We start from the raw sequence: 26,315 nt of genomic DNA, 5'->3' as shown, positions 1-26,315 counted from the left end.
AATTGTGGTGATTATGGCTTACAGCTCATGAAAACCCCAAATCCACAATCTCTGAAAATTAGAATATTACATGCAATCAATAAAACAAGGATTGTACATAGAACAATATCGGACCTCTGAAAAGTATGAGCATGCATATGTACTCAGTACTTGGTTTGGGCCCCTTTTGCAGCAATTACTGCCTCAATGTGGTGTGGCATGGAAGCTATCAGCATGTGGCACTGCTGAGGTGTTATGGAAGACCAGGATGCTTCAATAGCGGCCTTCAGCTCTTCTGCATTGTTCGGTGTCATGTCTCTCATCTTTCTCTTGGCAATGCCCCATAGATTCTCTATGGGGTTCAGGTCAGGCGAGTTTGCTGGCCAATCAAGCACAGTAATCCCATGGTCATTGAACCAGGTTTTGGTGCTTTTGGCAGTGTGCGCAGGTGCCAAGTCCTGCTGGAAAATGAAGTCAGCATCCCTACAAAGCTCATCTGCGGAAGGAAGCATTAAGTGCTCCAAAATCTCCTGGTAGACGGCTGCGTTGACCCTGGACTTAAGGAAGCACAGTGGACCAACACTAGCAGATGACATGGCTCCCCAAATCAACACAGACTGTGGAAACTTCACACTGGACTTCAAGCATCTTGCAGTGTGTGCCTCTCCATTCTTTCTCCATACTCTGGGTCCTTGGTTTCCAAAAGAGATGCATCTCATCAGAAAATAGGACTTTGGACCACTGAGCAACAGACCAGGTCTGTTTTTGTTTAGCCCAGGTAAGATGCTTCTGACGTTGTTTGTTGTTCAGGAGTGGCTTGACAAGAGGAATACGACATTTGAAGCCCATGTCCAGGATCCGTCTGTGTGTGGTGGCTCTTGATGCACTGACTCCAGCCTCAATCCACTCCTTGTGAAAGTCCCCAACACTTTTGAATGGCCTCTCCAGGCTGCGGTCATCTCAGCTGCTTGTGCACCTTTTTCTTCCACACTTTACCCTTCCACATAACTTTCTAATAATGTGCTTTGATACTGCACTTTGGGAACATCCAACTTCTTTTGCAATTACCTTTTGAGGCTTTCCCTACATATGGAGGGTGTAAATGATGGTTTTCTGCACAACTGTCAGGTCAGCAGTCATTCCCATGATTGTGATTCCTACTGAACCAGACAGAGAGACCATTTAAAGGCTCAGGAACCCTTTGCAGGTGTTATGGCTTAATTAGCTGATTAGAGTGGGACACTTTGAGCCTAGAGTATTGCACCTTTTCACAATATTCTAATTTTCTGAGATTGTGGATTTGGGGTTTTCATGAGCTGTAAGCCATAATCATCACAATTATGACAAATCACAGCTTGAACTATCTTGCTTTGCATGTAATGAGTCTATCTCATATATTAGTTTCACCTTTTAAGTTGCATTACTGAAATAAATGAACTTTTGCACGATATTCAAATTTTTTGAGTTTCACCTGTATGTGTTATTATGATTATAATTGCTAAATGTATTATAACATTTAGGAGGGTCATTGTTTTTTGGGTATTTATTTATCCTCCTTTCATTTGCCCATTCATTTGATACAATATTTGGTTCTGTATTTCATCACTATGGCCACATATGTTTTTTATCATTAATTTTATTTTTCACCTAAGATGGCAGCCGTGCATTTACTATTTATATATTTTATTTTTCATACATTTTTTGATGTATATTATTGGCCTATTTGTTAGGTTACTTTATGGTTCACTGATTTATCTATTATTGCTCTGGTTTGTTTGTAGGGCTCAGCCGGGTGTTTATTTATGCTTATTTATCATTTATTTTTAGGTATTTGTGTTTAGCGCTGCACTTCATATATAGGTTCTTTATATATTTTTTCACTTATTTATTGGGTGTGGGAAGACCTGTCGGCGTATGTGGCTTACACAGTTGGTTTATAAGGGATCCATTTATCCTTCCTGGCAGTGCATTTGATATACCATTTTTTATTGCATGAGGCCTTAGAAGCACTTCCCTTTTCTTTTACATGGAACTTTGGAGGTTTCATGGGTCTTAAAGCCAGGATGCACCAATTTAAAAGACATTTGGGATTTGTGGGTTTCACGCTTATTACCAGTAGATTTTTTGCAATCATCTGATGGACCTATAATACCAAGCAGCTCAACCTGCTGAGCTTCTTCAGACTTCTCAGCACTAAACCCCACCCAGCCATTCCCCCTTCTCTTTTCCAACCTATTACTCCTTTTCATTCTGTTTACACCTACAACAAAATGTTTAGACATGGGAAATGTCTGCCTCATTGTATTATTAGTTACTTGGTCTTATGTAGAAGACTTGTGTACTAACTAGACTATGGTGGTTTCCTGTTATGTATACAATGCAAGGTCAAGTGAATGTCTGGCCATTTGTCTATGCTCCCCATTACTGATGAAAAATAAAAAAAAATATTGCATGAAAAAGATGAAAAACAGATACCTTTAACATGCATAAACAAGCATGGAGTCTTTATTGGGTAAAACTGGGTGGATTGGTTGATTTCTAGCGTGCACTGCGTGCTGACAGATTATCACATTTAAAGCAAAACATTTTTGATTTTTTACTTCAAACTTTTAAGTTAATTTAGGCTAGACTTTGTATTTTCTTCCAGTAGAAAACACTAGGTTAATTTACATTATCTGTGACAAAAGATAAAAGAAAGTGATTGAACCATTATGAAATAAAAGATGAATAAAAGATTTAAACAAACGTCTGTGTACTTCTGGAATTAGAAACAATGTACTTGTTGGTCCAGTTTCACCCAGCCTGTATACAATACTTCATACATCTATAAATACAAGCACAAAGAGAGCTTCTTCTAATATGTATTAATTCAAACAGTGTGTAGAGAAACAAACTTTCAGGGAAATATCACCTATTTATAAATATAAAGATTAACCACTGGATACAAGCACACTGCAAGGTTAATCACCTAGTACACATTTAAATCTTAGTGTATGCATATAGATACACACAGAGAACTCCCAACCTTTGTCACAGGCTTGTACCACACACTGGTAACAATTAAATTAAGTCAAATGAAATTACATTTACACTCCTTAATTAATCATAAAATTTCATATACATGATACAAATAAATCAGTTAGCATTATGTATTATCTAATAACTATAGACCTGATAATCACTATTTTGTCACTTAGGCCAGCCACACATCAGAAATTACATTTCAGTAAACCCACTTGATCATAAACTGGAATGGTTCCATACTAATCGTATTCCCAGTAACTGTCTGATAAAGCGGAACTAAATCCATTGATTTAGCGGTTTCCTAAAACACTTAAATTAGAGGCATTTCGTAATTGATAATTGTCACATTTATTTGTGCTCTCAACTGAACTGTCAAACCATCAAATAGCTGGAGTCATTACTGATCACATGTGCAGCAGCATGGTAACTGCAGGTCAAATAGAAGCTAAGGTGGCAGTTTCCTTGGCTGTAAAGGATACGAGGGTTTGGTTCCACTTTATTCACACAATCCTATACTACCAAATATTCATGGTATAATCGTGAGCTTAAAACTTTAAGAACATTAAGAACATGTAGAACACATCCAGCACCTGCAACACATTAAAAATTAGGGGGCATGAATACAGCCATATTTTACACTGGCATCATAATTAGAAGCAAGTCAAACACTGCATGTTTTAACACACGTTTAGGCATGAAGGGCCTATTCCCCATGTCCAGGGGCGGACTGACCATTTGGAAACTTGGGCACTGCCCGAGGGCCCGGGGTCAGTAGGGGGCCCCATGAGATACCCCTGGTACCTTTTTCATAGGCTTTTTTGAGTGTGAGCAAGGACACAGGGGCCCAATGAGTTGTCAGTCCGCCCCTGCCCATGTCCACACAACTGTGCATGGTAGCAAGTTATCTCCTAACTTCAGCTTGTTCAATTAAGCTTTGACAAAAAAAAAACTGGAAGCTGATTGGTTTCTGTGTTCTGGTTTCAGAGCTACACCAGATTTTGTACTCTCCAGTGTTAGTAAATCAACCCCTAAGGCTACTTCCACACTGATCTGCCGCAAAAATGCATAGGCATTTTTATCGCGCTTTTACCATGCTTTCTGAGCATTTTTTAAAGGACAGGTGACTTAAAAACTGCACCATAAACACTTCTCAAAGGAGTCTCTGAGGTGCTTTTGAGACATTTTTCCAGCATTTTCCATTGATTTCAAAGGGAAGAGGCATTTTGGGGGTGTTTTGTTTAACTCACCAAACATGCCCCAAAGATGCTGTTTTTACACCGCACCGAAAGCGCAACACCTCAGTGTGAAAACATACATAGATATACATTTATATACAAAGGGAGCATTTTTCTTGAGTTTTTCAGGCGCTTTTTTTTATCGCAAAAGCGCTTCAAAAACTCCTCAGTGTGAAAGTAGCCTTAGTGTTACAATTAAAGCATATCTTGTGAAATCCTGTGTGTGTTTCACAAAAAGACACATCAAAAACATATATAAACATGCATGGAAAAATATCTTCCATGTCTTATTCAAAACCACCAAGGAGATTGTGAACACACTGAAATAATCTAAACATGAAGAAAGTCCATGAGGTTGTCACAGTTTAAATCCCTTCACCAAAAAACTGGAAGTAAATTGCAGGCTCACCAAATACTTCACCAGTACGCAAAACCCAATGTAGTGGGACTGCTCCTTCAATGCAAAGCTGCACCACATTTTGAACTGTTCAGTTTTAGTAAATCTACCCCATGTCTCTTACCCAGGCATCCAAGATGCTTTCAGAACAAATGTCCACAAAGGCCAATAGATATTCCCCCGCTTTCAAAAGTGAGGGTGCCCCTTCATGCTGAAGAGGACTTGTCTGCTGGCTTCTTACGCTGTGGCAAATTAGTACTTTTATTACCAGTAACAACCCAAAAGATGTTCACTGTCAAAAGGCATGCGCAGCAAATGTTTTTGCATTGCTGTTGTGGAGACCAACCCTTCAGCCAGAGATTTCTCCATATGTTAGTAGACAGAAGACACTTTCATGAGGATGAGATAGATAACTGTCCACACAGTAAAGGAGAACTGAGGACAAACGTTCCAAGAGCTCCTTAACCCCTTCATGACGAGGGTAAAACAAATCAGAATGGTTGAACACAGTTTTGCAGATTTGGCATGTGTTGGTAAAACTATATATCATTGCACCTGCTTAATGTATTCAGCTGAATTATACATTATTATTTTCAGGACAATTTAGACTTTCATTTGGTGGTAAATGGTAAAGGATATCTCTTGATTTTTTTTTTCTATTATCAAAGAGAAAGGAGAAAATGATACATTGTATCTTTCTCCATTCAAGAGGAGAAAAAAACATGGGGCGGGCTGCACAGTGATTGATCACTGTGATAGCCAATCAGAGACTATCACAGTGAACATGTGATCAGTAACTGGACATCCCGTTTCCCAAACATTAGTATTCAACCTGTGAGTCCTTTTGTTGGGAGCGCATCGTGCAGCATGAAAGCACACTTCAGCAATCATTTCAGCAACTCGACACAAAAACTCCTACATGGTTGCAGAGAATTCCTTCTTGGAAAGCATTAAAAAAAACTTATAAAATCTTCTACAGCCGATGATGGCTCCATCCCAAGATATTGTAGGAACAGAGCAGCCATTGGGACCAACGCTAAAACCACTACACCCCACCCCTCAAGTGCCACAGTATACAGCACTTTCCTGTTCCTTTGGGCCACATACATCCAGTGTGTATTCTTTCCTGTTGCCTACGATGAGCTCAATGGCTTCAACAGGAAAGAGCACACACTGCACGTGTGGCCCAAAGGAACAAGTCAGCATATACTCCCGTGGAACTAGGGGACGCAGGTCCAATGATTGGTACCTCCCTACTATAACTCAGGACAGAGATATCATAGGCTGTCAAAGAGTTTAAGAAAGCTTCTTTTTAATGCAGTTTTGGCCTACTTTTAACTGAAAGGGAGCCCTGGCTGAAAGCTAGGTTTTGCACGCTCTGCTGCTATACCTACATTACTTACCCTTTAATTTTGTCAGTTTTGGAGCTATGTCTCAGGTTTGGTGAAATATGTTAGTATTTAATAATCTTTTACATATACTTCAAGGTCAGAGTACACTGGTGTTTTTTTCAAACTGGTGTTCTTTAATGAGGCTTAAAAAAATACAGTTTATATATATATTTAATTCAGCAATGAGCTCAAACAGTTAAGACTACCACATTTGTTATATACAGTAATTAAAATATCATATGAATGGGAATCAATAAAATACCTACACCTAGAACATATGTGAATATATGTTTAATACCTGTGAGCATTAGAAATATTGGAGGCTGGATATTTTTTCAATACCCAAATTAGATGTAGTTTAAATGGACAACATCTGTTGTTTTTTTTTTTTTTTATTATTTTCTCATAAAGAACATATGGTTGGCCATACGTTTTCAGTAAAGGAGGGATGTTGAGTTCATCTACAGTATATGAGGGCAAGTGTCTTAAAAAGTGCCAATATGTATTCTGAATAGGTGCCTTTGGTGAATAATAAACCTCAGGTTTAGAGGTACCAGTAAGCTCAACAAGCCTAAAAGAACACTTAGGGGTTGATATACTAAAACTGAAGAGTGCAAAATCTGGTGCAGCTCTGAAACCAGAACACAGAAACCAATCAGCTTCCATTTTTTTTTGTCAAAGCTTAAATTAACAAACTGAAGTTAGAAACTGATTGGCTATCACGTACAGCTGCACCAGATTATGCACTCTACAGTTTTATAAATCAATCCCTATACAGTATGTCCTTCAACAATTTCTGTATTATAAAGCTTGCCCAAATCATGTGTTAAGAGTTTGCACTGTTATGAAATTAACAGAATAGAGCAGTGTTTCTCAACCTTTTTTCAGTCACGGCACTCTTTAACCTCCCTGGCGGTATTCCTGAGTGTAGCTCGGGGTAAAGTTTCAGTACCATAAGCGGTAACCCTGAGTTACACTCGGGGTTACCATGCGGCTCTGCTCTGGGATCCCTCGATCACTTACCTTGTCCTGCGCTCCGGCGATGTCCCTCCTGCAGTGTCCACGGCAATGTAATCCAGCGGATGCCGGCGTCTGTCATCTGGGTTCTGTCCCCTGCGAGCGTCAGGACGTACGGGGGACGGAACTGGCGGGAAATTTGAAAATGACAAAAAGTGACATTCACTAAAATCACTAAAATCACATAGTAAAACATTACTGTATCAAACCATTTCACATACATTTTGTCCCAAGTGCTTTGTCCTGTGCCCTGCCTACATTTTTACTGTTTGTTTCTGCCTGGAAACTGAGAAATGCCCATGGCGTCCTAAAAGCTTCCCTTTAGGTCAAAAGCGGTTTCAGACCAGCTAGAGAACAGCGATAGTAAATCAGAACTACTTGCAGAATTGAGTGATGATTAATGGGGAAATTCGTCATCAGACACTGAAAACGATTTTGCGACTTAGTGATGTGCGAACTTGGTGCTATATTGCAAATTTCAGTGTTTTTTGTTTGATTATATTATTGAATTAAATTTATTATTATATTATTATTTTTTATGATTATTTATTAAATTATAATTTATGATTTTGTGTTTCAAGTTTTATCCTACCCGGGATGTTTACTAAACTCTTGTTCGGACAGATTTCAGTGAGTTATTCCTAAAAATTACAGGCCTACAATAAAAAAAATACACATTTCCATGCAAAAAAATATACCACTTTGAGCACAGAAATATGGACATAATCAGACCGTTAGGGAGGTTAAAATTATGGACAGTCCCAAGGCACCCTTTAAAATTATGAACAGTCTTGAGGCACCCCATTCTAAAATGTGAAAAACTATTCTAATAGTTTTATATAACTAGAACATCCACACATGTAGGACACCCAACGTTAGAGGTGATTTATTCTTCCAAAGCAAATACGCTTTTGCACACTGGTACTGAGTAGTATTCCAATGCTTCTCTTCTACCTCAGTTTTTCTCCATCAGTGAGTTAAAGTGACCCCAACACTCATGGAGAGGGGCAGGTGAGGGTCAAACTAGAATGCTGTGCAGTAAACCGACCTCCTCCTTATGAACTGATGATGTCATTGGTTGTCAGGACGCCGATGTAAGGGATTTCCGGCAAGAAGAATTGCGATCGGGACTGCTCATGCGCAAAGGAGATCCCGCAGAACAATTGCCGGGTTGTGCGCAGGTACGCAGGAATGTGCGATCGCGCACATGCACACACACGTGCACACGCACGGCGAAGATTGGCGCCAGATGGGCCATTTAAGGAGTGCCTCTGCTCGGATTCAGTGCTGACTGGTCTTCAGCTCCCCCCGTGTTCTGCTTGTTCCTGTACGATTCCTTTGTTGCTGACCCAGCTTGTTCCTGACCCGACTCCGATTACTCACCTGCTCCTGGTTCCTGACTTCGGCTCTGCTCCTGACCTTGGCTTTTCCTTCTGATTCTGTACCGCGCTGCACGACTGTTTATGACCCCGGCTATCCTATGACTCTGCTTTAGTCCTGTGTCCTTGCTACCTACCTTGCTCTACTGCACATCTGGCAATCCACAGAACCTGCCTGGTTTAATTCTATGGTGCCCAAATCAAAGGATACTCTGCCTACCAAGGTCATCATCTGCAAGAGCCGCAAACAACAACCACTGGCGCTCTTGTCCTCCTGGTCCCTAGACTCCCTCTGTTCCAACCTCAGCGGGGTCAGGGCTAGTGACACAAGTGAGGCCGACCTCATCAATTTAGTCTCCCACGAGGTACGTGACAGTCGGCAACTAGAAGGTCCTAATGGTGCACAATGAAAACCTGTGGCTTTGTGTAACTAAAAGCCCGTCTTGTTGCACCGGCTGGTTTGTATATATGTTTTGGGCAATTTGTAGACATTTTGCCAAGGCACCCCTGAAGAAACCTCAAGGCACCCCAAGGTGCCTGGGCATCCTGGTTGAGAAAAGCTGAAATAGAGAATCCCCATTTTTTTTATTTTTTTTTCAGTACCATTGAAGGACTATACAAAGCTGTGTTAATTTGTTATTGATGGCTGAGGAAACCCCGTAGGTGCAAATAATTTACTTCTGATAAGTCTTCTTCATCTAATATTAGAGAGATGTTTTTCTTATTTCCAAAGCTAGGAAGGATGTGGTATTAACTTTACTCCAAATAAGAAAGGTATAGATAGCAGAAGACAGTCCTATTGAACAGATTTCCTATTGGATGAAAGGTCTATCTTGGTTTATGCAGGTTTCAAACATGGAATTGAAGAAAAGCACATTATCAAAGTGACACACTGATGGCCAATACTTATATATAAAATGATATACTATTGTTTTTTTTCCAAGTGCAGAAAGACCTCATTTACCACTATGGCTATGACAGAGAATGCAGCATAGGAAAGCAGTTTAATATGCCAAGAATGCATAAAAAATACATTTTTCTGACAGCCAAAATGTGTTATAATGGTAACCAAGGCAAAGTGTGCAGAAAAATCTTCTAAATGATCTAAATGGGTGCCTTTTTGTGTGCATTTATTCTCATGATACGGTTTGATGCCTTTGCAAAAATGTAATACTTTTACAACACAGCATGTTCATCAATCAATCCACAGTGATATAAACACATCCTGCATATCTGTAAAGTAAAAAGATCAGAGATTTGCATGCAGCTACTCAACACATGCTATATTATATTTAATAGGTCCAATTAAAACCTGTGGAACACCATCTGTAATGTATGAATCCTCTGCAGTGCAGTATGTTATTCAATGCCTCCACAAACAAATGTCAGCCTGGAACCAAGCAATATCTCACATATACTTGGCCTAATGTATTCACAGGTGTTATTGTACAGCAATCTGTTACATGATGACTGAATGCCATAGGAACCACAAAACACATTACAACATCTCTGTACAAGCTTACTGAACACTTGCTGAACCAACAAATTCTAGATCATACATCTAGATCAAGGTAAGAAATAGCTACCTGAAAAATGAACATATTGTGAGGAATATATAGGTTATATCATAAATAATTGCCTACCAGGGGCGGACTGACCATTTGGAAACTCGGGCATTGCCCGAGAGCCCGGGGTCAGTAGGGGGCCCCATGACATGCCCCTGGTACCTTTTTCATAGGCTTTTTTGAGTTTGGGCAAGGACACAGGGGCCCCATAATCCCCTATTGCCCGGGGGCCCCATGAGTTGTCAGTCCGCCCCTGTTGCCTACATTTATCATTAGTTAAAACAACTTTCAAGTTACAATATAAACTGTACTACCAATACATCTTCAGAAAGATAAAATGCTAGAGAAGAGAATTTCCCACCTACAATCCCATCAAAGAACACATTATTCTCCCAAATTCTCCCAAAAATGTTGCATATCTGCTATGGCCTCGTTGATTTTAGCCATTGATTTAATTGATCATTGCCTTGGTCAAATATCTGTATGTCACACTTTCCAATTAAAGAAAGCACCTTTCTCCTGATATTATTGATATATACCACATATGATCAGCTCTACTTGACAAGAGAAAAAACAGTTTGTGACAGCAGTTGTTACAAATATACCACGTTCCAAATTATTATGCAAATTCTATTTAAGTGTCACATGAAAGATGAAATTTTTTGTTTTTCAGTTTAACTCATGGATGGCATTGTGTGTCAGGCCTCTTTTGATCACTGAAAACAATCTCGGACACCTGTGATAATTAGATTGGCCGGTGAGCCCAATTTAAGGAAAAACTACTAAAGGACGGTGTTCCACATTATTAAGCAGAGCACCATTTTCAAGCAACATGGGGAAGAAAAAGGATCTCTCTGCTGCCGAAAAGAGTGAAATAGTTCAATGCCTTGGACGAGGTATGAAAACATTAGATATTTCACAAAAAGTTAAGCGTGATCATCGCACTATTAAGAGATTTGTGGCTGATTCAGAGCACAGACGGGTTCATGCAGATAACGGCACATTGAGGAAGATTTCTGCCAGATCCATGCATCAGATCAAGAGAGCAGCTGCTAAAATACCATTACATAGCAGCAAACAGATATTTGAAGCTGCTGGTGCCTCTGGAGTCCCACGGACATCAAGGTGTAGAGTTCTCCAGAGTCTTGCAACTGTGCATAAACCTTCGATTCGGCCACCACTAACCAATGCTCACAAGCAGAAACGGCTGCATCGGGCAGAAAAATACATGAAGACTAATTTTCAAACAGTCCTGTTCACTGATGAGTGCAGTGCAACCCTGGATGGTCCAGATGGGTAGAGTAGTGGATGGTTGGTGGACGGCCACCCTGTTCCAACAAGGCTGCGACGTCAGCACGGCGGTGGAGGAGTCATGTTTTGGGCCGGAATCATGGGAACAGAGCGGGTCAGCCCCTTTAGAGCCCCCGAAGGTGTAAAGATGACCTCTGCAAAGTATGTGAAGTTTATGACTGACCACTTTTTTCCCTGGTACAGAAGGAAGAACTATGCTTTCCGTAATAAAATCATCTTCATGCATGACAATGCACCATCTCATGCTGCAAAGAATACTTCTGCATCAATGGCTGTTATGGGGATAAAGGAGAGAAAGTCATGGTGTGGCCTCCATCCTCCCCTGACCTCAATCCTATTGAGAACCTTTGGAGCATCCTCAAGCAAAAGATCTATGAGGGTGGGAGGAAGTTTACATCCAAACAGCAGCTCTGGGAGGCTATTCTACATCTTGCAAACAAATTCAAGCAGAAACTGTCAAAAAACTCACAAGTTCAATGGATGCAAGACTTGTGAAGCTGTTATCAAATAAGGGGTCCTATGATAAAATGTAACGTGACCTGTTAAAATGTTTAAAAAATTAAAATGTTGTTAAAAGTTTGATTGCAGCATATTTACTGAAATCAAAAGCTATTTCAAACACAACAAATAACAATTTTCAGTTCTTTACAACCTATAAAGTGTTTTGAAACTTACTGTGCATAATAATTTGGAACAGTGCATTTTGTTTTATGTTTAACAAAAATACTGTTATTAGGAGGTTTGTTCAATAAAATTTTAATTGTACTCTTAATAGTTGATAACATGAGAATTATGCTGACTGTTATTTACATCAATTATTTAGGTAAATGAGAAAAATATAATTTGCATAATAATTTGGAACACGGTGTAATGTTACTGTCTTTCCTAGAACCCAGTTATAAGAGCACACACACAAGCACCGGAGCTGTTAAAAAACCTGTAGAACATCTGGGAATCGTTAGGGTTGTATCTTCTGACTTTTAGAAAATTATGTTTTTGCACACTCAATACACTTCAGGTTCAGAATGCTTCTATAGTGCATTTGAGCCACATTTTAAGAAACTAAGTAGATTACCAGGCTGGTTTACAAAGCTTATATTGGTAACAGGTTTGCTTTTGGCTGAGGTGACTTGATAGCTTTTTTGCAGGTGATTTCTTGTCTGACAAATTATCCTCAGCAATGGAAGCAATGGATGTAAAAACAGGCCACCCAAAGGCTTTGTTCAAAGGTGCCATTTAGATAAACTTTCATTATTGCAGGAGCCACTTGACTGGATTGAACAGTGAACAACTATCACTTCTATTATTATTATTATACAGGATTTATACAGCGCCAACAGTTTACTCACCGCTACAATATAACGGGAGACAATACAGCAACAATACAGTTCAATACAAGAGGGTAAGGAAGGCTCTGCTCCTTGGTGCTTACAATCTAAGAGGGAATATTACTGCATTCCATGCTGTTTTACCCAGCATAAATACCAGGCCCTAGATTTTGGCATAGCCATCGGCAGGGCTGCTGGGAGCTGCACAAAAACACCAACACATAGGGGTTAATTTGCTGAAGACAAATAGACTGCGCACTTTGCAAGTACAATCATGCCAGAGGTTAGTAAATGAGATAAAACTTTATTCTGCAAAAAATACCCAAATACATGCAAGAAAAATACAGACACTCAACATTTTCACTTCCACATGATTGGATGATGGAAGTCAGCAGAGCTTCCCCTCATTTACTAGGCTCTGGAGAAACTGCACTGGCAATGTGCACAGTGTATTTGCCCGATGTTGCTTAGTTGATGACACATTCCTGTGTACCATAAAACCGGTGGTTCTTACAGTTTACCTACTGTGTGTCTGTAAATCTAGAATAACGTGCCAGCAGAGGGTGGAGACAGCTTGACTCACTCTTGTAGTTTTCAGTTCTAAGCATACAAATGCAGTCAGGGTAAACTGTCTTTCAGTCTCCCCACCCTTAGTCTTGACATGCCTTGTGTAGCTCTGCGGCTATGGCATTTAGGGTTGCCACCTCATCCCTTTAAAACCAAACACATATTAACCACTTTAAGTCCAGACACTTTCACCCCCTTCCATTCCAGGCCAATTTTCAGCTTTCAGTACTATCACACTTTGAATGAAAATTGCGCGGTCATGCAAAACTGTACCCATTTTAATTTTTTTGAGACAGATAAAACTTTATTTTGGTGGCCAATCAGTGATCACATAAATTGGGACCACACACAGAGGTCCCAAACTGCGATCGGGGAGCGCGCACAGGCTGTGAATGCGGGCGCCGTTCATAAATGGCAACCCTCTCCGGCACTGCTCCCGACTGGCAGTTTATGTACATGGGCCAGACCAGAAGTGGTTAATTACACAGGTTCTGTGGCTGATTAAGGTAGTAAATAAATTCACTTAGTGCCTTATGTGCATTAAATTAGCCCCAGAACTTGTGTAGTTAATGTGTTCAGTTTTAAAGGGATGAGGTGGCGACCCTAATGACATCTGATCTAGTTACTGTGATACTATGGCTAGCCAGCCAGTCAACGTGTATAGGAAGGACAGCACAAGACAGTTGGCCTAGGGAGAAGGGAGTATAAGGCCCCGTTCTCATCTAGCAATCACAAAGCATCGCATTTTAGTGTGTTTTTAAATGTACATTTTTTGCCACATTTTTGTAGCAGCACCATTTATTTGAATGGGCTGCTTTCTGCTCCAAAACAAGCCAAATTAGCTCCTATAACCTTTTTTTAGGAGCCAACTTTGGTGCATTTTTGGAAAACATGGTTTTGAGTGTTTTGTGTGTGTTTTATCGTGCAGCAAAAAGGCTATTTCATTTGTGCATTTGGGGTGCCATTAACAGTAATGGAACCCAAACATGCATTGTACACTTTTTCCGCATTCCAGAATCACAGGCAGAATCATGCAATTCTTCCAGCAATTCCAGAACACCCAAGCGTGGCCTCATTGTGACCTTGTAATGACCAGACAGCGAGAAACAGTTCTTGATTGCTGAAGCCATACGTTTTTGCCGCCAAAGCTGGATTTCAATTGTGTCTGTCCCCAGGCTATGTTTACAATGATGCATTTTTGCTAAAACATTGGGTTATGACTGCATGAGTGACCAGAGAGGATACTGAAGGATCACAGTATTAGTACCACGCAAGAGCATAAGCAGTCCTTTATCTTTCTTTCTGTCATAGGTCATTTAGATTCAGGGTCATTATTCAGTTTTTCCTACTGAAAAGCACTGTGGTCTATAATTAACAGATGTATACCAACATGCTATCTATATGCTTAAAGGATAATTCTACTTTCCTTGGGAAAAAGTAGCAAATAAAAAGAAATTAATATAGCATATACAATTGCTACATAAGTCATATTAATTAACCACTTCAAGTCCAGACACTTTTACCCCCTTCCTGTCCAGGCCAATTTTCAGCTTTCAGTGCTATCACACTCTGAATGACAATTGCGCGGTCATGCAACACTGTACCCATATGAATTTTTTAGCATTTTTTGAGACATATAAAACTTTATTTTGGTGGTATTTATTCACCACTGGGATTTGTATTTTTTGCTATATAAATGAAAAAGTCCAAACATTTTGAAAAAAAAAGTGTTTTTCTTATAACATTTTGCAAATAAATAATCTTTCTTCATAAATCTTGGCCAAAATGTATTTAGCTATCTTTTTAGTAGAAAAAAAAAATAACACAAATTAGTTTATAACCAAAAATTATAATTTTTCAAAATTTTTTTTACATTTTTATTTTATTTTTTTATATTATTATTTATGTGTTTTGTTTTTTTAACATACTGTCACTACTTGTGGGGGGTGATGAAGATTTTTTTTTTTTTTACACTGATTGCTTTTACACCCATAAAGGCTGTAAAAGCAATAATTTCTTCTCTCTGACTGCATTCTTGCAGCCATTGAGAAATATTGTGAGAGCTGTGATTGGTCACAGCTTGTCACATGGTACAAGGCTGTTGTGAATAGACTTGTACCAGTGACCTCTGTGATCATTCACAGATTTCACTAGTAGTAAGCAATGATGTCAGAAGTGACATCTTGCTTACTACTATTCATGTGATCACGGATTGGCCAATCAGTAATCACATGATCGGGACCTCACACAGAGGTCCCGTACAGCGATCAGTGTTCCAGGGAGCATGCACAGGCAGGGAATGAGGGAGGACATTTATAAACGGCCACCCGCTCCTGCACTGCCGTTTATGTATATGGGCCGGACGGGAAGTGGTTAATAAATACCTTTCCTTTTCATTCTGCAACATTATAATTTTCTGTAAAATGCAACCTGTAAAATGCAAATGCAACCTGGAGTTGTTGTGTACATAGATGGCATAAGGAACGCTCCCAGAAATGTAATTTCTTGCTTGTGTGAATGGCTTACTGAGTTTCCCAGGAAATGGGATGCAGACCCTGCCACTTTCCTCATCAGGACTCTGCAAGTACAGCAGCTGATTGATAAATATCAAGTCACTCCCATTCACATTCACTTTGCACATGGACACAGACAAAGAATAACAAAATGTATTAATCTGCAACAAAGTTTGTTAGAATCACTGCATGGTACATAGATCACCTAGATTTGAATGGGTTTTTTTTTCAACAAAAGTAAAGTTACTCTTTATTAACCAAATCCATGAAATTCACACAATCTACATGCTAAATAGGTTTTAGGAAGTGCATTGTCACCTCATTGCTTGCACAATCCCAGACGTTACAGGCTCAATCCAAACCACAATCATTTATTTGACCTTCCTACACTGTGCTGCCAGTCAAGCTGAAAAACATAAAAAAATGTGGTAGCTGTAAAATACCGATCTGTCAAGATATTTTATTAACTTGTATTGGTGAGAAAAGTCCAAAATATAAAGTCCTTCCAGCTCTTGCATAAACTCAAAAATTGATTTAATAATAATAATACATAAAATTAGAAATAAAATATTAGAATACAGAATGTTAGATACTTTTCAAAAAATATAGTTATGTTCTTCTCCTAAAAGTGGGCTGGTTTTCCTTTCTGTTTATAATAGTCCTACAATGATATCTGGTGACAGATGTATTGAACAAACCTTCAGTATTACTCCCCCCTCCCCTAGCACAGAGTCTGAAATTGAATCCTTAGGACCTCTAATCAGAACTTCACTGACATTCCATCAGTCAGAGTGGATGGGATGTGTTACAAACATATACTATATATATATATATATATATATATATATATTTATTTTTCCCCAAAACATTCTTAATATAAAGTTATATCGTATATTAATATCCTAATCAAGAAATATTACAGTATAAATCTTGTATGCTTAACATGTATAAAATAGATTCTTACAATTCTCTTATTAGTGAAACTTTTAGCTCCTATCCACAGAGATGGGGGGAGGAAAGCTAGCTAGCCAATTCATGACTAATTACTACCACATGTTGCTAGAATGTAGAGAAAAAAACAATATATATAGCCACATATATTCACGTATTCACTTAGGCTATAAAAGTCTGTTTATCTTACTTTTACCAATCTAGAACAAATAGAAATACAACAACTCAACTATTCTATTAAGATTCAAAACATTCATACATATGTTAGTAATGTTAATAAGCAGATATTAGACATTAGGTTATGGAAAGCTTCTAACAGTAGCACTGCCATTTGTCCGTGAGAGCATTGACACTGCCCAGGCACATTTGCAGCCGCAATAGCAATTCAGGACCATCATCATTTGTATCATCACAAGAAAAAGCACATGCAAAACAGAAGCATAAAGAGGATGATTTTTAAAGGAAAATTATATCTCCTCTTCACCAAATGCAAGACTTCACTTCAAAAACTTTACAATGTGCATGCATTTTACATTTTTTTCATAAAATGCAGAGTGTTGTGTCTTGCCTTTGATGTTATGCAGTGTTTTCTTTGCTAAAACTGCATAGAACACTGGTGGATAGGAGCAGAGTGCTTCCACATGACCTTACACACGTTCTCTGCATTATATAGCACAGAGCAGGGCTTTATTAATGTACTGAAAGAGGGTACTAAAGGGGAGGGGCTCTGATGTCACAACGCTTAAAGCAATATACAGGAAGTATTCAGCAATATTGAAAAACTATACTGTGGATTCCAACTTCAACATTTTAATGCATTTTTCATTTGTAACACATGTAAGTGCACCACTTTATTTAATAAATTAATTTTAAAGAGGAGAAGGCACTACATTTCTTTATTTCATTTAATGGCTATTACACCTATGGAGAAAAATCCCTAAGAAAGCAAGGAGACCCCCTAGTGGGAAGAGTGATATTTCCGTCCATCCATTCAGCTCCAGGAAAATCCAGAAGGAAGTGTGGGGACCCCCTGCTGGGAAGAGGGAACACTCCGCCCATGCATCCATCCCAAGAAAAGAGGGATAATCCTATCCATTTACACTAAATCCAATTAAAGGGACACAATCTTTTTATGACCTCACTTAAACGTTTGGTCAGATACACTAGGTGAGAGCACAACCGGTGAAGGTGTATAGTATTTTTTTATGATTGATGGACTGCGCGGTTATAATTTCGTATCACAGCACTAGAAGAAGTGTCAGAGTCACGGACGTAAGGACAGCAGTAATATAATTGCAGTGATATTGATATCTATTCTTTTGATGCTGGACTATTATTTATTTAATATTTATGTATTCACAATTTTATTATTGCAATTGGTAGTGGAGCGGGACACCATCTCTGATTATGGGTGCAGGTACTCCCCCCTTCTGAGTCATCCCTTGTTTCCGCTCCCCTACCCATCTTCGAGTACCGTCCTGTGGTTTCACCACCTTCCTACCTCCCAGTACCACCCCTTTTAAAGAATACAGAACCAGCTATCATTTTGTGGTGCTATGTAATTAGTATGGAATTTGTTCATAATACCAAGAAAAGCAGAAAAATTGATTCCGTGTAGTCAGCAACAAAAGACCCCCCCCCCCCAGCAACAATAGATAACCACTTTCAACAATAGATACCTCCCAGCAACAATTATCCCCCTCCAGCAACATAAGACCCCCTCAGGAACAATAGATACCCCACCAGCAACAATAGACCTCCACAGCAACAGTAGAGCCCCCTGCACACCCTGCCACTCCTTGCCATTACATGCATCCAGTGCTGGAGGTGCCAGAACTGCGTTCCCCCACTTTCCCACTGAAAAAAAGCCTACAGTCACCCAAAAGCATACCTCTGACATGAAGATATCTATGTGCTTTTTGGAAACATAAACCACTGTCAACTGAATTACAAATTACATTACAGACAAGCAAGAAAAAAAAACAGAACCATTTGTTTGCTGCTGGTAAGCACTTATGGTAGCAGTGATATACAGAACATTATGCAACTGGGTTGGCAGGGAGTGGGCTCCTGAAATTGTTGGATTTGTGCGCTCAGGAGAACTAAACTATTTTATTTTTGTTTCATGGCTACACAACAATACATTGTTTTCATTCTCTAGTTTAACAAAAAGAAACAAGTTGCTCTGGGAGCGTCCTGGAAGCCTGCCCACTAGAAATAAAAGTACTATATTTTAATAAACAAATTAGGCAACCAGCATGTGCACAAATATTTGGTAAATGTGTACAAACAGTACATGAGCTCATCTATTTGCCAACCCTGGAACAGAGACAATTACTAATGTGAGCAGAAGGGTCTTCTTTTCCTCCATAAAACCTGTCCTATCCCTGTAAGTGAAATAAAAAAACATCTCACATTCACTCTCTCGTGTGTTGCTGGGATAAAAATGTAACACTCTGTGAAAGCTTTTATTGCAGGCCAGAAAGAAAGCGGCATACAAAGAAGCCAAGGGAGCGGAAAAGCTGAGCGCAGCCCTGCGATTTAGATAACGAGATAGCAGAACCTGCCAGCAGTTTATTGTCAGACTGTCCGTAGATACACACTGTCTACACAGCAGTGCAGAAAAACATCAATGCTTTCCCAATCTGCATAACTGAAATAAACCCATGAAATGTCACAAGAGACCGGGCCTGGTTTAATCTGCTCTCCTCATCAAATGCCTGTGGTTAAGAACGCCAATGTGGTAAACATACTGTATAGGTCAGGGAAGCACACAGAACACGAGTACACAGGCTGCATTGTGGCACATAGCAATGAGCATGGTGCTGACACTATGAAACCCCAGTCACCACAAACGTTTGCACAGATAGTTTTCAGAACCAGGATCTCTATCTATGACTTGTAGTTTGTGACCTTATGCCTCTAATGTCAAGATAACATACACATGCTGATGTAGGGGGTATTAGAGTGTCAAAAGCCAACCACGGCACTACTTGCCTGGAGCTTGCATGTTCTCCCTGTGCCTGCGTGGGTTTATTTATGTATTTATTGCAGGTACTTATATAGCGCCATCAATTTATGCAGCGCTTTAAATATATATATATTTTACATTCACATCAGTCCCTATCCCTCAAGGGGTGTACAATCTACGGTCCCTAACTCACATCCATACATACAAATACTAGGGCCAATTTAGACAGGATCCAATTAACCTACCAGCATGTCTTTGGAGTGTGGTAGGAAACCGGAGTACCCGGAGGAAACCCACGAAGGCACAGAGAGAACATGCAAACTCCAGGTAGGTGGTGCTGTGGTTGGGATTCGAACCAACAAACCGAGTACTGCCAGGCGGAAGAGCTAACCATTTAGCCACTGTGATGCCCAGGTTTCCTCCAGGTACTCTGGTTTCCTCCTACAATCCAAAGACATGCTGGTAGGTTAATTGGCTCCTGTCTAAATTAACCCTAGTATATGTGTGTAAGAATGGGAGTTAGGGATTTTAGATTGTACGCTCCTTAAGGCTAGGTTCACATATGTGCGGGTGGTGCCACTGCAGATCCGCACCACCACCCACACAGAAGAATGTGGACCCGCGGACAGGTGCCATTAATTCTAATGGCACGCACTGGAAATCACAACCACACTGGGAACCGAGGTTCCTGTGCGGGCTGCGTTTTCAGAAGAGGTGCAGGGACTTCTTCCCTGCGTGTCCTGGGGCACGGAAGTCCATTCAAATGAATGGGGTCTTGTGCTCACGCAAAACGCGGCCCGCAGGAATGAGGGTTAGGGACTGATGTGAATGTACAATATATATGTAAAGCGCTGCGTAAATTGACAGCGCTATATAAGTACCTTTAATAAATAAATAATAATAAAAGCCCATTTCCAGGCAAAACATAAACCCCTCCATCCATACTTTATCAAAAAAAAAAAATATCTTGTGAGGCATTTTAAATATACCCAAATCTGGCATCTGTATCCCTTGTTGGTATTGTTTCCAGGTGATGGGAACCATTATGCAGATGTCTTCACACCTGCCACTCCTTCACCCCCATGTCATCACTCCAGCCCATATTCAGGATCTGGAGAAGACTCCACTTTTGGGCAGTCAGTAGGAAGTGTTCATGTCATGCAGGCAGTGACATGGACACCCAAAGAATAACCCTCCTCCTACATACGCAAGAAGAGAAACTCAGGCCTGGAACAGCATGGAATTAGGTCAGTAAAATTAGTATTAGATTTAACAGCAAGTTAGAAGTTAGGATATGTTGGTGTTAGATTTAAAGCTGTATTAAACCCAAAACTAAAGATGTAATGTATCGCAGCTTACCAATTATAAGATGTGGTGGCTGCACTAGTTTTCTTTTTTTAGGCTTTTTTACCTCTGTTTTCACCTGGTGAAAACAGGTGGAAACATCTGGGGGAGAGTGTTAGATGGACTAGCAGGTTTAAATACACTAACAAATTGAAGCCAAACTCCAACTAACACTTTATAAGTAGTTACAACAACCAGCTTTTTTTCACATAAGGGAGAAATGTAGTCTACTGATCCTAATAAAAAAAAGTAGCTTGGAAAACCTGCAGATATTTGAAAGGCGACATTGGTTGTTCAGGGAGACCCTAACAGGTTACTGGACCCATTATTTCAGTTTCTGTAAATCAGTTCAGTATTTACAGTTGCAAGAAAAAGTATGTGAACCCCTTGGGATTACGTGGAGTTTTGCATGAATTGGGCATAAAATGTGCTCTGAACGTCATCTAAGTCACAACAATAGAAGAACACAGTCTGCTGAACATAATACTACACAAACATTAGCTGTTGCCATGGTTTAATTGCACATAACATGTAAACATTCACAGTGCAGGGAGGAAAAAGTATGTGAGGCCCTAGCTTAATGACTTCTCCCAGAGCTAATTGGAGCCAGGAGTGAGCCAACCTTGACTCCAATCAGTGTGATGATATTGGATGTGTTGCTGACAGCTGTCCTGCCCTTAAAAAACACACACCTGTTTTGGGTTTACTGGTTTCAAGAAGCACTGTCTGATGTGAACCATGCCTCGCAGAAAAGAGCTCTCAGAAGATCTACGATCAAGAATTGTTGACTTGCAAGAAGCTGGAAAGGGTTACAAAAGTATCTCCAAAAGCCTTGATGTTCATGTGTCCACGGTAAGACAGACTGTCTACAAATGGAGAAAGTTTAGCACTGTTGCTACTCTCCCTAGGTGTGGTCGTCCTGTAAAAATGACTGCAAGAGCACAGTGCAGAATGCTGCATGAGGTAAAGAAGAATCCCAGAGTGTCAGCTAAAGACCTACAGAAATCTCTGGCACATGCTAACATTTTTGTTGACACATCTACAATAAGGAAAACATTAAAAAAGAATGGTGTACATGGGAGGACACCACAGAGGAAGCCATTGCTGTCCAAAAAGAATATTGCAACACGTTTGAAGTTTGCAAAAGAGCACCTGGATGTTCCACAGCACTACTGGCAAAATATACTGTGGACAGATGAAACCAAGATTGAGTTGTTTGGGAAGAACACACAACACTATGTGTGGAGAAAAAAAGGCACAGCACACCAACATCAAAACCTCATCCCCACTGTAAAACATGGCGCAGGGAGCATCATGGTTTGGGGCTGCTTTGCTGCCTCAGGGCCTGGATGGATTGTTGTCATTGACGGGAAAATGAATTCCAGAGTTTATCAAGACATTTTGCAGGAAAACGTACGACCATCTGTCCGCCAACTGAAGCTCCACAGAGGATGGGTGATGAAGCAGAACAATGACCCAAAGCATACAAGTAATTCAACAAAACAATGGCTGCAATAGCACAGAATACGCCTTCTGGAGTGGCCCAGTCAGAGTCCTGACCTCAACCCGATTGAAATGCTGTGGCATGACCTTAAGAGAGCGATTCACACCAGACATCCCAAGAATATTGCTACACTGAAACAGTTTTGTGAAGAGGAGTGGTCCAAAATTACTCCAGATCGTTGTGCAGGTCTGATCTGCAACTACAGGAAACGTTTGGTTGAGGTTATTGCTGCCAAAGGAGGGTCAACCAGTTATTAAGTCCAAAGGTTCACATACTTTTTCCTCCCTGCACTGTGAATGTTTACATGTTATGTGCAATTAAACCACGGCAACAGCTAATGTTTGTGTAGTATTATGTTTAGCAGACTGTGTTCTTCTATTGTTGTGACTTAGATGATGTTCAGAGCACATTTTATGCCCAATTCATGCAAAACTCCACGTAATCCCAAGGGGTTCACATAATTTTTCTTGCAACTGTACATGTAGACACAGTACAGATTTATTATAAATCAGCAATATTATTTCTTAGGGCCCTTTCACACTGATGTGTTTTTGCTGCGTTTTTACCTTGCTAAAAAGGCAAGAAAAACGCAATAAAAATATTTCTCTTTAAATCCAATGGGACTCTTCACATCACTGTGCTGCGGGTGCAGTGCATTTTCAAAAGTCCTGCAATCTGCATCTTTTTTTTTATACTGGTCTGCATGTTGCATCTTTGGTGCACTTTTCAAAACCACACCAAAAACACAGCTCCCAGGGGAAATGAATGAAAGACACATCAAAAACATTCCATGGCTGTATTTTGGTGCATTCTTGAGTCACAGTTTCACAGATACATGGCAACCAAAAAATGCACAGGAAAAGCATCAAACACACATATGCTTTTTAACGCAATTGTTCAGCAGAACAATGTAAAAACTGTCTTGCAAATGGTATTTAAAGTTTGTGTTAATAAAAACATAAGGTCACCAGAAACCGATAAACATAAAGAGAGAGAAATATAAACACATTCCTGCAAACAGTGCTTGAGTATCAAAGCCTAACTTAAAAGCGACAGTTATTCACCTATAAGGCCTTATCCACATGGGCATACGTAAGCCCTTGTGAGGGCTGTGTTTGGTGCTCCTGTACATTCATGTGCAGGCAGTCCCAATCATGTCAATTGGAATACAAAAACTGTACAGACACTGTTGCTGCTCCCAATTTGACATATATGTGGGTGCGGGTGCGTGTCCCCAAATTCACACTGTCTGCGTTTTATAATACACACAAATGGATGTCAGATGGCAAGCAGCTTTTATATCTGTGCAACTGCTGCGTACCAATTGACATGAATTGGACTTCCTGCAAGTGGACCTGTGCATCCCATCAGGGCAAACACAACACTCATATGGGTGTACACTTATGTACACCTAAGTGAATGAAGTCTAAAAGAGAATTGAACATGAGGACTACAATTGTCCTTTGTTGTTTCCCACTACTCTGCCTTGTTTATAATGAGAACATTATAATTAATAATAAATCATTGTTGGTATACAGATTAGCATTGACAGTATTAAAAAAAACCTTATACATTGCTAGCACTCAACAACATGATTTATCAGCTATGGAGCCAACTGAAATTCCCGCAGTAAATCCTTATTTCAATGCACTTGACTAATACATATAGTACATACAGTACATACTATACATACATACATACATACAACAGGAAACAGTCCCATCTACTGGTGAGCATAGAAAATGACAGCCTGAACGCACAAGTAGAAAAAACTATGTATGCAAAGTACTAAACTAGCATACCAGAACAACTACCAGTTCAAAAATCCACCAGACTCTAAATACTACAAATAGACAGATGTAAGAACAGCACTGCCATGATAAACAACCTCTAAGAGCAAAGAGAATATATTTAATAGCAAGCTTAGTTTTTAATACTGAGCTACAGAATCAGTGCAAAAGACTGAATTTCAATGTTATTGCATAATTATTAAAGGTTGAATAAGGTCTTAAACTGCCATAATGTAAATATGCATAATGTGCTGCAAATGTCCATCATAACCTCATAACAAGTATCAAAGTACTGTCAAAATCCATATGGGGAATCCAACATAAAAGTAGTGAGTGGGGAGTCCACGTTAAAAAGATCCTAAGCACTCATCATGCTATGAGGTTTCACAGCAGGTCGGCGGTGCCCGACAACTTCAAATAATCAAGTTGAAAGACTGTAAAAGTTGTGAGCACATAATCTAGTTTATTATACAGTGTATCATATGCAGTTTTTTTCTGGTAATCTACCGTATTTTCCGGCGTATAAGACGACTGGGTGTATAAGACGACCCCCTACTTTTCCTGTTAAAATATAGGGTTTGAGCTATACTCGCCGTATAAGACTACCCCTCTTCCAATGCACACCAAATAAAAATGAAAAAACATCAGATTTGATTTCAATATGGTATGCTATTTCAGTATGGTATTCCAATGATGGGACACTATTCCTCCCACTGACACCAATGATGGCGTGCTATTCCTCCCACTGATACCAATGATGAGGCACTACTCCTCCCACTGACACCAATGATGGGGCACTATTTCATCCACTGACACCAATGATGGGGCACTATTCCTCCCACTGACTAATGATGGGGCACTATTCCTCCCACTGACACCAATGATGGTGCCCCATCATTAGTGTCAGTGTGTGAGGAATAGTATCCCATCATTAGTGTCAGTGGGAGAAATAGTGCCCCATCATTAGTCAGTGGGAGGAATAGTGCCCCATTAGTGTCAGTGGGAGGAATAGTGCTCCATCATTGGTATCAGTGGGAGGAATAGCACCCCATCATTGGTGTCAGTGGGAGGAATAGTGTCCCATCATTGGTGTCAGTGGGAGGAATAGCACCCCATCATTGGTATCAGTGGAAGGAATAGTGCCCCATCATTGGTATCAGGGGCAGGAATTGCGCCCCATCATTGGTGTCAGTGGGAGGAATAGTGCCCCATCATTGGTATCAGTGGAAGGAATAGTGCCCCAGCATTGGTATCAGTGGGGAGAATAGTGCCCCAGCATTGGTGTCAGTGGGGAGAATAGTGCCCCAGCATTGGTGTCAGTGGGGAGGAGGAATAGTGCCCCATCGTTGGTGTCAGTGGGGAGGAGGAATAGTGCCCCATCGTTGGTGTCAGTGGGGGAGGAACAGTGCCTCATCGTTGGTGTCAGTGTGGAGGAGGAATAGTGCCCCATCGTTAGTGTCAGTGGAGGAGGAATAGTGCCCCATCGTTAGTGTCAGTGGAGGAGGAATAGTGCCCCATCGTTGGTGTCAGTGGGGAGGAGGAATAGTGCCCCATCGTTGGTGTCAGTGGGGGAGGAACAGTGCCTCATCGTTGGTGTCAGTGTGGAGGAGGAATAGTGCCCCATCGTTGGTGTCAGTGTGGAGGAGGAATAGTGCCCCATCGTTAGTGTCAGTGGGGGAGGAATAGTGCCCCATCGTTAGTGTCAGTGGGGGAGAGCAGCGGCTGCTCCTTCTTTCAGATTTTCGCGGGGCCGCTCGGCTCCGCCTCCTGGCCGGTGATTGGTCACCTGTGTGCCTTTCCAGTGCTGGCGCCCAATCACCGGTGAGGAGGCGGAGCCGAGCGGCCGCGCGACCATCGAGCGGCCGAACTGAAAGAAGGAGCAGCTGCGCTTCCTGGACCGGATCGTCGTGGGACCGGAGCCAGGTAAGGTACAGCAGCCCCTCTGCCCACCCCTGTACTTAGTGTCCGTTGAAGGAGGAGGGGGGGCGGCGCCGCGCCACCCCGCCCCTCAAAAAAATGCCGCCCTGACACCGGCTCGCCGTATACCGG

At 40.6% G+C, this 26,315-nt stretch overlaps 1 protein-coding gene across 9 annotated transcripts in view; it reads right to left on the bottom strand.

Moving 5' to 3' along the window:
- TSPAN4 (tetraspanin 4) overlaps positions 1 to 26,315 on the bottom strand; it is a 1,204,586-nt gene that overhangs the window by 847,325 nt on the left and 330,946 nt on the right. For 2 of the 9 annotated variants that reach the window (XM_089653565.1, XM_089653562.1), the window contains exon 4: positions 16,025 to 16,112. The exons of 5 other annotated variants lie outside the window; for them this stretch is intronic. The gene's annotated coding sequence lies outside the window, so the exon portion shown is untranslated. Of the gene's footprint in view, positions 1 to 7,049; positions 7,171 to 16,024; positions 16,113 to 26,315 lie in introns of all 9 variants that reach the window. 2 more of the 9 variants (XM_089653566.1, XM_089653564.1) reach the window with 1 other exon arrangement.

Source organism: Staurois parvus, unplaced genomic scaffold (assembly GCF_062004578.1).
Source record: "Staurois parvus isolate SC_StPar_1 unplaced genomic scaffold, SC_StPar_1.0 ptg000715l, whole genome shotgun sequence".
Taxonomy (NCBI): Eukaryota; Metazoa; Chordata; class Amphibia; order Anura; family Ranidae; genus Staurois; species Staurois parvus.
The sequence above is the reverse complement of the archived record's forward strand: the minus strand, read 5'-3'. Positions and strand labels throughout refer to the sequence as shown.